Source organism: Amblyraja radiata, chromosome 23, assembly GCF_010909765.2.
Source record: "Amblyraja radiata isolate CabotCenter1 chromosome 23, sAmbRad1.1.pri, whole genome shotgun sequence".
Taxonomy (NCBI): Eukaryota; Metazoa; Chordata; class Chondrichthyes; order Rajiformes; family Rajidae; genus Amblyraja; species Amblyraja radiata.
Window position 1 is genome coordinate 6329337 of NC_045978.1, and position 13136 is coordinate 6342472.

Sequence of the window (13136 nt, forward strand, 5' to 3'; positions counted from 1 at the left end):
GAAGAAAGCAAATGGCATGTTGGCCTTTATAACAAGAGGAGTTGAGTATAGGAGCAAAGAGGTCCTTCTGCAGTTGTACAGGGCCCTAGTGAGACCACACCTGTAGTATGGTTTGCAGTTTTTGTCCCCTAATTTGAGGAAGGACATTCTTGCTATTGAGTGAGTGTAGCGTAGGTTTACAAGGTTAATTCCCGGGATGGCAGGACTGTCATATGCTGAGAGAATGGAGCGGCTGGGCTTGTATACTATGGAGTTTAGAAGGATGAGAGGATATCTTATTGAAACATATAAGATTATTACGGGTCTGGGCACGCTAGAGGCAGGAAACATGTTCCTGATGTTGGGGGAGACCAGAACCAGGGGCCACAGTTTAAGAATAAGAGATAAGCCATTTAGAATGGAGACAAGGAAACACTTTTTCTCACAGAGAGTTGTGAGTTTGTGGAATTCTCTGCCTCAGAGGGCAGTTCTCTGGATACTTTCAAGAGAGAGCTAGATAGGGCTCTTAAAGATAGCGGAGTCAGGGGATATGGGGAGAAGGCAGGAACGGGGTACTGATTGGGGATGATCAGCCATGATCACATTGAATGGCGGTGCTGGCTCGCAGGGCCGAATGGCCGACTCCTGCACCTATTGTCTATTGAAAGATGGAAAGAATTCCAGGAAAGACCTTCAGCGGAGCAACAATCAATCTCTACCCCTTTTCAGCATCAACCTTGTGACCTGTAAATATACACAATTTGTAGTGTTTATGGATTTCACTTCTGCTTTGTGTTCTTGATAATAAATGGTAGCCGCCAACTAGATTTCTAGTTCATTTTGACCCTTGACATGCACATTTTTCTATCTCGTCTGTCTGTTCAAGCGGAGAGCAGAGATTAATTTAAAATGAACTCTCTCATCATAATTCCCTGCCACACTAGTGCCCTCGGATTTGAAAGCTTCCATTTATCAGAGGCTGGGTACAGATTTAGGCCATTAGTCCATGCATGATTTTAATGATTTTTTTTTTTTTGGTTTCCATTACAATTGTAAAAAATCGTTCTGATGACACGTGTTCTAATGCATCATAAGCGGTGGTCCTGAAAGGATTTCTAGTGACTGCGGTATAATGAAGTGCGATCTTGTAACGCAATGAATTGATTGATTGAAAGATGCAGCACGGAAACAGGCCCTTCAGCCCATCGAGTCCATGCCGACCATCCATCGGTTTTTACGTGATCCTGCTAGTTATCCTGATGATCTTAACCTTGACTTGCACAGTGCCTGGATACAAGGAACTGCAGATGCTGGTTTACAAAAAAGACACTAAAGGGCTTGTCCCACTTGGCCTTCAGTTGCGCCTCATTTACGCGTTATATGTAAATTAGGTTGACGCGTCGTGACGCGTGGGGTGCTCATTAGTTGCGCATGGTGAGACGTGGAATCGTATGCGGTGGCGCGCGGTATCACGCTGTGCTCCAGAATTTATTACAGGAACAATATCCTCGCGCGCCACCTCCGTGATGTATCGTGTACACACGCTGACGCATTGGATACACACGCTGACGCACTGGCGTCGTACGCTGGCGTCCGGAAGTTTCACGTGTACCGCGTGGTGACGCATGGTTACGTCACCGTGCGTCAACGTCTTTACGTCCTTGTGTCAACATCCTGCCGCGTGCCGCAGGGTATGGCACGCACACCAGACGGCTGTGCTGACGCATGATGACGTGGGAGAGGGGCGGGGGGATGGGGAGAGGTGCAGGGGGAGGGGGAGGGGGGAGGGGTGATGGGTGATGGGGAGGGGGGGATGGGAAGAGGAGCAGAGGGAGAGGGGGGATGGGGAATGGGAGAATAGAGAGATGGGGAGTTGCAGGGGGTGGAGGATGGGGCTAGGGAGAGCTTTGGGGGGGTGGGGGGGGGGGGGGGGAGCGTGATGTGGTGAAGAGCTGGTGGAAAGAGAGGACCAGGACCAATTGGGGTCGGCAACGAATGACCTCAGGCAAGGAGGATCGCCGATAGGCTCATAGTGGCGACGAAAGCTCAACCGTCTCCCAATACCATGAATGTTTTATTGTTTGATTCTTTACCGAATTATACGAGAATATATCTCGTACGATGTAGGTTGGCAATGCATTAAATGATTTACCTAACGACCAGTGTGCTAACCAAAGTCTGATCATTCAACCAGTCAAGTAATCAAACTTTAGTTCCATTCTTACTTTGCAATTGATTTCCTGTGGAGTAATTCATATTAATATTGTTTCAGGTGGACACATATTCTACAGCAAATGAGCAAATTGGCTGTGAGCAGATTTCCATCACCAGTGTGACCTGTTCCTCTCTCAAAATACAGAAATTCAAGGTAAGGATCGAGGTAAAAATAGAGAAGGCCATGTATCTATAGTTGGCAGAACAAAAACTGCTATGAGAGATCATAATAATGTTAATCGTTTTGAATACTATACTGTAATGAAGTGCACCGCTGTGTGCGAGTATATATATCTACATATATCTACACGTACACACACACATATAATCACATACACATATATACACACAAACATATATACATAGACATATATATATACAGTATGTACACTCACACACACACACACACACACACACACACACACACACACACACACATATACACTGAACAATGAAATATATATATATCTGAAGAAGGGTCTCGACCCGAAACGTCGCCTATTCCTTCTCTCTATAGATGCTGCCTCACCTGCTGAGTTTCCCCAGTATTTTTGTCTACCTTATATATTTCATTGTTCCGTTTTGGTACATATGACAATAAAACACACTTGATTCTTGATGCTTGATATTCCAATCTGCTCTCATTGCAGTTACCAGGAGGACAAACATGAATCTTAACTAACAATGGAAACCTCATTAAATAATCTGCCTGTAATTATTCAAAGAAATCAGTATCATTCTATAATTTTATACAGTTAATCAATTAGAACCTAATCAACATTACTCCGAACTTCTAGAAATATTGTGATATCTCTAGCGCTTTGAGATACTCCAGCGCTCTGTGTCTATCTCCAGAAAACTAATCTTGGCTTTGACTCAATCAGTGCTGTGTTTTCTGCCCACATTTTTGAGATAATTGTGATAGATCACTGTCTGGTTTGATGTTAATTCAGTATTATACAATAACAGTAAGTAACCACGTTTGACAATGGTCTTCAATGTGGAATTTACAGTATTGAGGTCCATACTTGGAATGATCGCCTGAATTGCATGAGTCTGAAGAAGGATCTTGGCCCAAAATGTCACCCATTGTTTCTCTCCAGAGTTGCTGCCTGTCCCACTGAGTTACTCCATCGTTTTGTGTCAAACTTGGAATTATTGACCTTGAGTCTGAAGAACAGCGGCACTGGGGGCGCAGCGGTAGAGTTGCTGCCTTACAGCACTTGCAGCGCCGGTGACCCGGGTTCGATCACGACGGGTGCTGTCTGTACGGAGTTTGTACGTTCTCCCTGTGACCGTGTGGGTTTTCACCGAGATCTTCGGTTTCCTCCCACACTCCAAAGACGTGCAGGTTTGTAGGTAAATTGGTTTGGTAAATGTAAAAAATTGACCCTTGTGTGTGTAGGATGGTGTTAATATGCGGGAATCGCTGGTCAGCACGGGCCCGTTGGGCCGAAGGGCCTGTTTCCGCGCTGTCTCTCAAAACCAAAGTAAACTAAACACAAAAGGGTCGCCTATCATTTCTTCGTCAGTGATGCTGCCTGACCCGCTGAGTTACTCCAGCACTTTGTGTATAGCCTGGAATGTCCATATTGATTTAAAGAAAGTTCAAATCTTACTTGATCATTCCGAGTTTGAAAAGTGTTTGCAGTGAGAATTAATAGAAATGTTTTGAACCTTTTGAAGTTTTTTTTTATCAGTCAGTATTTCACACTGTCAGCATCCAGTTACCACCTGTGCAGGAAGGAACTGCAGATGCCGGTTAAAACTGAAGATAGACACAAAAAGCTGGAGTCACTCAGCGGGTCGGACAGCATCTCTGGTGAAAAGGAATAGGTGACGTTTCGGTTCGAGATTCTTCTTCTGAATGAGAGTCAGCGGAGAGGGAAACAAGAGATATAGGTGGTTTCAACAAATGAATGAAAGATATTTGAATAAAGTAACAATGATCTTGGTTCTTGGTTCTTGGTTTCTTGGTCCTCCAAAATATTCCAAATGGAATTTAAACTGGAGGTGGTGAAGGGAGGGGCTTAAGCCAGAAAGCGTTATTGGGAAGAAAGAGCTACTTTAAATTTAGTTGCATCTGGTTGGGTAACTATAGTAGGGAGGAGATTATTCCATGCTTTAATTGTGCGGGGGAAGAACGAATTGCTGTACACATCTGTCTTTGTAGCTGGGATCACAAATTAGATCGAATGCCCTCGTCTGCTCCTAATTGGTTTGGGTTTGGTGTAGGTCTTGGGCTATGTCGAGCTGACCATTTAACATTTTGTAAAAACAGGTAAAACGGTGAGCTTCACGTCTGTCTTGGAGAGGGATAAAGGGAACAGGCCAATATTAGCTGTGGGCGAGGTGAAAACCAGTTACAGTCAATGAGACTCAACAAGACGGCTTTGAAGCTAACGCAACGAGTTGGGTGGGGGAGGGGCGGAGAGAGAGGGTGTGCAAGGGTTAATTAAAGTTAGAGACATTAATAATCATATCACTGGGTTGTAAGTTGCCCAAGCGAAATATGAGGTGCTGTCCCTCCAATTTGCAAATGGCCTCGCTCTGATGATGGAGGAGGCCCAGGCCAAAGAGGTTGCCACGTGCCATCAATGGTTAATGCAGAATGCTGCCATATTTTGAGCGACCCAATCAAACTCTAGGCATTGTGCATCGCAGCGCACAAAATCATAAGATCAGTTGTGATGAATAGGGCCACTTGCTCACTTGACCCATCCTGGTCTCTGTCATCCTGCCTTCACATCGGTTTCAGTTGATGAATCACCACCTGCGATAAAAAATATTTCCAGCGTCTATGATAAACCTGCACATAAAGCGAGTTAAAGGACAGGTAAAGGACAGCACTGCTTTGACCTTTCTCGGAGCTGAGAGCTTGATTGTCCCGGCTGCTCTGTTTTACGGTGGTTCCTGTACTCCTCTGTCTTGGGATAGGGCAAAGCCACAAAGAGACACAAACCAGCAAAGTTCACCAGCACGAAATGCATCTTCAGGCTTTAGAGATACAGCATGGAAACAGGCCCTTCGGCCAACCGACTCCAGCATTAGCACTATCCTACACACACTAGGGGCAATTTACAATTATACCAAGCTAATTAACCCACAAACCTGGATGTCTTTGCAGTGTGTGAGGAAACGGGAGCACCCAGGGAAGACCCACAGGATAAGGATAAGGGGGAAATCTTTTAGGACCGAGATGAGGAAAACATTTTTCACACAGAGAAATTATCTGGAATTCTCTGCCACAGAAGGTAGTTGAGGCCACAGTTCATTGGCTATATTTAAGAGGGAGTTGGATGTGGCCCTTGTGGCTAAAGGGATCAGGGGGTATGGGGAGAAGGCAGGTACAGGATACTGAGTTGGATGATCAGCCATGATCATATTGAATGGCAGTGCAGGCTCGAAGGGCCGAATGGCCTACTCCTGCACCTATTTTCTATGTCTATGTCTATGTCACAGGGAAAATGTACAAACTCCATACAGACAGCACCTGTGGTCAGGATCAAACCCGGGTCTCTGGCGCTGGAAGGTGGCAACTCTACCGCTGCGCCACCGTGCCATCCTGACCACATCTGATCACAGCCATCACTGTCCACTTAGCAACCACCTGGCGCCATCGTTATAGTTTTGTTTTATATGTTTCAGGATCTAGGTGTCATTGGCATAGTCAGTGTTTATGAATCCTTGTGGGTTCTGCCTTTCCTTGATCATCCATACCAGCTCTGATTCGTTCTGAACCTTTTCATGCCCTTAGTTTCCCTCTCCCCTGACTCTCAGTCTGAACAGGAGTCTTAACCTGAAACGCCACCTATTCCTTTTCTCCAGAGGTGCTGGAGTTAACTCAGTGATTGTGTTCAAAATGACATAAAGTGCTGGAGTAACTCAGCGGGTCAGGCAGCATCCTTTTTTCAAACTGTGCTGTGCTGTTCCTTGTTACATGATCAGCTGCAACTCCTTGTTTCTGCAGTTTTGCTGCACAGAACATACGTATGTATCAGAGTAAGTGTAAGATTCGTGTAAGATTCGACAATGGTTGAGGGACAGTGAGGAGATACAGGGCCTAAAATGCCTAAAGCCCCTGTCCCACTTAGGTGATTTTTTCGGCGACTACAGGCGACTAGGCTGTCACCACATGGTCGCGGGGTGACACCTGTGTGGTCGTGAGTCGTCTTCTCAAGCCGCCTAAAGAGTCGTAACGTTTTTCTGGTCGCCGCTGGATTTTGAAAGGTTTAAAACTTTTCGGCGACTGTGGGCTTGACGTAGCTTGTCTTCCCCTGTCGTAGGTGCTGTCGTAGGTTGTCGCCAGGATGACGTTGCAGGTTGTCCCCAGGTGACGTTGGTTGTCGCCGGCTGCTGACTTCAGTGAATTCCATTGGCGACTACCTACGGCAACCTACGCCAACCGGCGACTAAATTGTCTTCAGTTGTCGCCGACAGGGTCGTTGCTTGTCGCAGGTTGTCGCTTGCGTGGTCGTAGGTGTGGTCGTACGTGGACATCCTAATGGGTCGCCGGTTGTCAGTAGCTTGCCATAGCTTAATGTCGACTAGGTGGTAGGTTGTCGTAGACATTGTCGTAGGGGGGGGGGGGGGTCCAGTCGCCACTTTTTCAGCGATCTGCTATGACTGTGACAGTTGCCAAAAAAATCGCTTAAGTGGGACAGGCCCTTAAATCGTGGGAGAATGTGTATTGGCAAGGTGGCCAACAAATTGCAATGCCATCGCTGCCCCAAGTGTGTGCTTGTTTAAGAATGAATCCGAGAAGCAGAAGGCAAGTAGAAAAGAAAATGATACAAGTACAATATTAGTCTTTCATTTGTTGACTGCTTGCAAATTAATTAATCCCAGTATCTACAGTATATGAAAAGTAATCCTTCTCAAATGTAATGATGTTAGTTTGGGGCATTTAATCTGTCATTACTGACATCGAGAAAGGAAATAGTGTTGAAGTGTAAGAAGCCTCGAAAGGAAATTGGGTGGAGATTCTTGCTCAGTTGCGCGACAAAAGTAGCGAATACACTAGGCTCCACGGTGGCGCAGCGGTAGAGTTGCTGCCTTACAGAGCTTGCAGCACCAGAGACCCGTGCTCCATCCCGACTACGGGTGCTGTCTGTATGGAGTTTGTACGTTCTTCCCGTGACTTACAATCTCCATAAGGTTAAAGTGGCGTAGCGGTAGAGCTATTGCCGTACAGCGCCTGAGACCAGGGTTCAATCCTGACTATGGGTACTTGTCTGTATGGAGTTTATAAGTTGACCCCATGACCAGCGTGGGTTTTCTCCGAGATCTTCGCTTTCCTCCCACACTTCAAAGACGTACAGGTTTGTAGGTTAATTGGCTTGGTATAAAAATATATATATAAATTGTCCCTAGTGTGTGTCGGATAGTGTTAATGCGCGGGGATCACTGGTCGGCATGGACTCGATGGGCCGAAGGGCCTATTTCAGCGCTGTGTCTCTAAACTAAAACTAAACTACATGTTGATTTCATCTTCTGTCTTTTAATACTGCAACATTTTGGAAGCTTAATAGCACACGTATGCAATTCCACACCCACTTGATCATGTAACAAGGAACAGTACAGCACAGGAAAAGGCCCTTCGGCCCACAACTTCTGTGCTGAACATAAAACCAAGACCAACTCGTATCTACCGGCACTTAATCCATATCCCGCTATTCCCTGCATATCCGTGTGCCTATCCAAAAGACCCTCGAACACCACTATCATACCTGCCTCCACCACCACCCACAGCAGCACGTTCATGGACCTCAATAACCTCTGTGTAAAATCAAACTTGCCCTGCAAGGATCTCCAAGACCTGGGTATCCTTGTACATCAGTCACTGAAAGTAAGCATGCAGGTACAGCAAAGCAGTGAAGAAAGCTAATGGCCTGTTGTCCTTCATAGCGAGAGGATTTGAGTATAGGAGCATGGAGGTCCAACTGCAGTTGTACAGGGCCCTGGTGAGACTGCACCTGGAGTATTGTGTGCAGTTTTGGTCTCCCAATTTGAGGAAGGACATTCTTGCTGTTGAGGGAGTGCAGCGTAGGTTTATGAGGTTAATTCCCGGGATGGCGGGACTGTCATATGATGAAAGAATGGTTTCACTGGGCTTAAATTCACTGGAATTTAGAAGGATGAGAGGAAATCTTATATGTTTCTTTAACCTATGAAATCCCTAAGGGATTGGACAGGCTAGATAGCGTTAGTGTGCGGGGATCGCTGGTCGATGCGGACTCGGTGGGCCGAAGAGCCTGTTTCTAAAAATATATAACTAAACTAAACTAAACTACAATTTACCTTGTGCATGAATACATGTCTTTCTTTTATTAAAGAGGTTTCAATATTATTATCGTCATCGTTGGGGAGATTTGTTCAGCATTCTCAGAGTTTGAATTATTTTCATACTGTTGACTTTGGGGGAAAAACATCGATGGGTGTTTTTCAGGGCTGTTAGATTTGCTCTAAGCCGTCGCGTGGAACAGTTAAATATTGCTGATAATTATCTCCTCTGTATCTACTGTTGCTGTGATAATGTGCAGCCTGAGTAGAGATGCAGGATGTGGTTGGGTTGTGCGTGTTGCAATATTTTGTAACATGCTCTGAATGCTTTGTGGACAGTCTGCACTGTGTAATGGAGCAGAACCTGAACATTCTGCTTCTGCGCTTTGTGTAGTTTGCCAACGTATAGACTTAGTAATAACTTAATTCCTCACATCTTTAACCAATGATAAATTGGACGCTAGCCTTTTATGCCGACACATGAAAACATTTCATCACTTCCTCGGAGATGAGGAGAATGTCTTGAGGTATCGAACAGAATGACCTTATTTACCCCCATCAAAGTGGCTCTATTAAAGCTATTCCTGGGCATTACCTCAAGGGGGAAGTTATTTTAAAAGTGTCATTACAGGGTTGGCAGAAATTGCTGGTGTAATTCTTGGACAGATAGTGGTGCCCCACGCTGCAGTATCTTCTTAATAATGAGCCATCAAATTAATCAATTAATTAATTGATTGTCCTGACTACTTGTTTTTCTATTTAGAGTCATTGACTCATAGAGTCATACAGCATGGAACAGGCCCACTGGCCCAACTTGCCCTTGCCGGCCAACATGCCCTTATGCAACATGCAAAATGCAACATGCCGACCAACATGCCCCAGCTACACTGGTCCCATCTGCCCGCGTTTGGCCCATACCCCTCCAAACCTGTCCTATCCATGTACCTGTCTAAGAAGGAACTGCAGATGCTGGAAAATCGAAGGTAGACAAAAGTGCTGGAGAAACTCAGCGGGTGCAGCGGCATCTAAGGAGCGAAGGAAATAGGCAACGTTTCGGGACGAAACGTTGCCTATTTCCTTCGCTCCTTAGATGCTGCTGCACCCGCTGAGTTTCTCCAGCACTTTTGTCTACCATGTACCTGTCTAAATGTTTCTTAAATGTTGGTATAGTCCCAGCCTCAACTACCTCCTCTGGCAGCTCGTTCCGTACACCCACCACCCTTGGTGTGAAAAAGTTACCCCTCAGATTCCTATTAAATCTTTTCCCCTTTCACGTTGAACCTGCGTCCCCTGGTCCTCGATTCACCTACTCTGGGCAAGAGACTCGAGACTCAGGAGATGCATCCACCTGATCTATCCATTTATATATTTATCAATTCTTTATTTATCCAGCCACCCATTTATTTATTTGTTTATCTATATATCTATTTATTTACCTATTATCAATCTCTTCGTGTATTTATGTATTTACTTATTTATCTGCTTATCTATCATGTGTTGATTTAAATAATTCAATGTTTATTTATTTGTTGGTTAGCACGCAACAAAAGCTTTCCACTGTACCTCGGTACACGTGACAACAAACTAAACTAAAGCTGATTAACATGGCTCCTCATTCAAGATCGGGAAGGTGCATCGCGTGCCGCACTTATCCCCACTCCCAAGTCAGGAATTCTCCCGAGAATGCCAAGGCAAAATCCGAGGAAATAAACAGAATCGTGATCAAGTCGGGGAAAGTCTCTGGAGCGTTTGTTTTAAATCCCACAGGCAGCCGAGCAAAGCAAATCTTGCCACGAAGATGTAAGTAGAACAAGCCCTGAGGGTTTTGAAGGTGTCAGTTATGTGCTACTTGTGTAAGCCCACACCGCGATGGTTCGTGACTATTGTAGGGAAATTTTTCTTTAAAGTTCGTACAACACCCCTGAACAATAATGCAGCCACGGAAAATTGTGTGCAATTAGCATTAAAAACTACGCAGATTCATTGGTTAGGTACATGTTTTTGTTTAGTTTAGAAATACAGCCTGCAAACAGGCCCTTTGACCCACCGAGCCCCAGCAGACCTCTTCATACTGGTTCTGTTATCCCACTTTCTCATCCACTCTCTACGCACTAGGGCCATTTACAATCGACCTGCAAATCCGCACATCATTTGTATGTGGAAGGAAACCGGAGCACCCGGATGAGGCCCACGCGGTCACAGTGAAGACATGCAAACTCCACGCAGACAGCACCCGAGGTCTGGATCGAACCCGGTTTTCTGGTGCGGTGAGAGCAGCCGTGCCACTGTGCTGCCCAATATGAAGCACCTTTTAACTTACCCCAGTCTTGTATTTTTTTGTAGTGTGACACCCTTATGGGCCCTGTCCCACTTAGGCGATTCTTTAGGCGATTACAGGCGACTATGCTATCGCCACGTGGTCGCCGGGGTTTCGCCTGTATGGTCGTGAGTCGTCTCCTCAATTGCCCATAGAATCGTAGCATTTTTCTGGTCGCCGCTGGGTTTTGAAATGTTCAAAACCTTTCGGCGACAATTGGCTTGACGCCAATGAGCGTAGCTTGTCTTCTCCTGACGTAGATGCTGTCGTAGGTTGACGCCAGGATGACGTAGGTTGTTGCTGGGTGCTGACTTCTGTGAATTCCATTGGCGACTACCTACGTCAACCGGCGACAGGTACGGGCGACTGAATTATCTTCAGTTGTCGCCGACAGGGTCGAAGCTTGTCGCGGGTGGAGGTAGGTTGTCTTGGTGTGGTCGTAGGCGGACGTCCTAATGGGTCGGCGGTTGTCGGTAGCTTGCCGTGGCTTGACGTCAACTAGGTGGTAGGTTGTTGTAGACATTGTCATGGGGGGATCCAGTCGCCGTTTTTTCGGCGACCTGCTATGACTATGACAGTCGCCAAAAAAAATCGCCAAAAAAATTGCCAAAAATGAGACACGCCCATTATGATTCCACATTACTATTTTGTCAATCTATTGTCTGAGTTTTTCATTCTTGACAAAATGTAAGATTTTGTGTTGTCGATCTATACGAATCAGGCAGTGGACTTTGTCTGTGGAACTGGTGCACGATAGAAGGAACTGGAGTTTTGAAGGATGAGGGGATATCTTATAGAAACATATAAAATTATAAAAGGACTGGACAAGCTAGATGCAGGAAAAATGTTCCCAATGTTGGGCGAGTCCAGAACCAGGGGCCACAGTCTTAGAATAAAGGGGAGGTCATTTAAGACTGAGGTGAGAAAAAACTTTTTCACCCAGAGAGTTGTGAATTTATGGAATTCCCTGCCACAGAGGGCAGTGGAGGCCAAATCACTGGATGGATTTAAGAGAGAGTTAGATAGAGCTCTAGGGGCTAGTGGAGTAAATGGATATGGGGAGAAGGCAGGCACGGGTTATTGATAGGGGACGATCAGCCATGATCACAATGAATGGCGGTGCTGGCTCGACGGGCCGATTGGCCTCCTCTTGCACCTATTTTCTATGTTTCTATAGAGCTGAGAACTATATTCTGCATTCTGTATCTTTCCCTTCTCTCTACCTACTGTGTACTTGAGTTTGGCTTAATTGTATTTATGGATCGTATTATCTGAGCCGAATTGATAGCAGGTGAAACAGAGCTTTTCTCTCTACCTCAGTGCACATGGCAATTATAAAACTACACCTCAATCTAATAGTGTTTTGTTCTCTTGTCCATGCTAAGGAAAGTACAGAAGCTTAAAAACGCCAGACTCGGGAACAGCTTCCTCCCCTCTGTTGAGGAAGGAACTGCAGATGCAGGTTTACACCGAAGATAGACACAAAATGCTGGAGTAACGCTGGCGTAACAGGCATCTCTGGATAGAAGGAATGTGTGACATTTCGGGTCTCGAACCGAAACGCCGCCCATTCTTTCTATCCAGAGACTCTGCCTGTCCCGCTGAATTACTCCAGCATTTTGTGTCTATCTTCCCCTCGGTTATCAGGCTTCTGAATGGACCTGAATGGACCAATTATTTAAGATACTGTTCACCTCCACCTCTAAAGCAGACATTGGACTTTGTCTCTGGAACTCTTGCACTACAATGCTGAGAGCTGTATTCTGCACTCTGTATCTTTCCTTCCATTCTACCTATTGTACTTGAGTTTGGCTTGATTGCATTTAGGTAGATTATTATCTGATGTGATTAGATATCATGCAAAACAAAGCGTTCCATTATACCTCTGTACATGTGGAAATAATAAACCTAAACTGAGGCAACTAAATTTGCTGCAGATACTGGTGTATACCAAAAACATTCACAAAGTGAATTACTCTGAGTTACTCAACGAGCCAGGCAGCATCTCTGGAGAAAAAAGGATGGGTGACATCTTGGGTCGAAGGGGCCCGACCCGAAACGTCACCTATTCCTTTTTCTCCAGAGATGCTGTCTGACCTGCTAGGTGTACGCCAGCTCTTTGTGTCTATCCCAACTAATGCCCCTGTCCCACTTAGGAAACCTGAACAGAAACCTCTGGAGACTTTGCGCCCCACCCAAGGTTTCCGTGCGGTTCCCGGAGGTTTTTGTCAGTCTCCCTACCTGCTTCCACTACCTGCAACTTCCGGCGACCACCTGCAGCCTCTGGGAACCGCACGGAAACCTTGGGTGGGGGGCAAAGTCTCCAGAAGTTTCCGTTCAGGTT

General features: G+C 45.6%; 1 protein-coding gene across 3 annotated transcripts in view; it reads left to right on the forward strand.

The window, feature by feature from the left end:
- sulf2 (sulfatase 2) overlaps window positions 1-13136 on the forward strand; it is a 244158-nt gene that overhangs the window by 60235 nt on the left and 170787 nt on the right. For 2 of the 3 annotated variants that reach the window (XM_033041462.1, XM_033041458.1), the window contains exon 2: window positions 2252-2347. The exons of the other annotated variant lie outside the window; for it this stretch is intronic. The gene's annotated coding sequence lies outside the window, so the exon portion shown is untranslated. The remainder of the gene's footprint in view (window positions 1-2251; window positions 2348-13136) is intronic. 3 annotated transcript variants of the gene reach the window in all.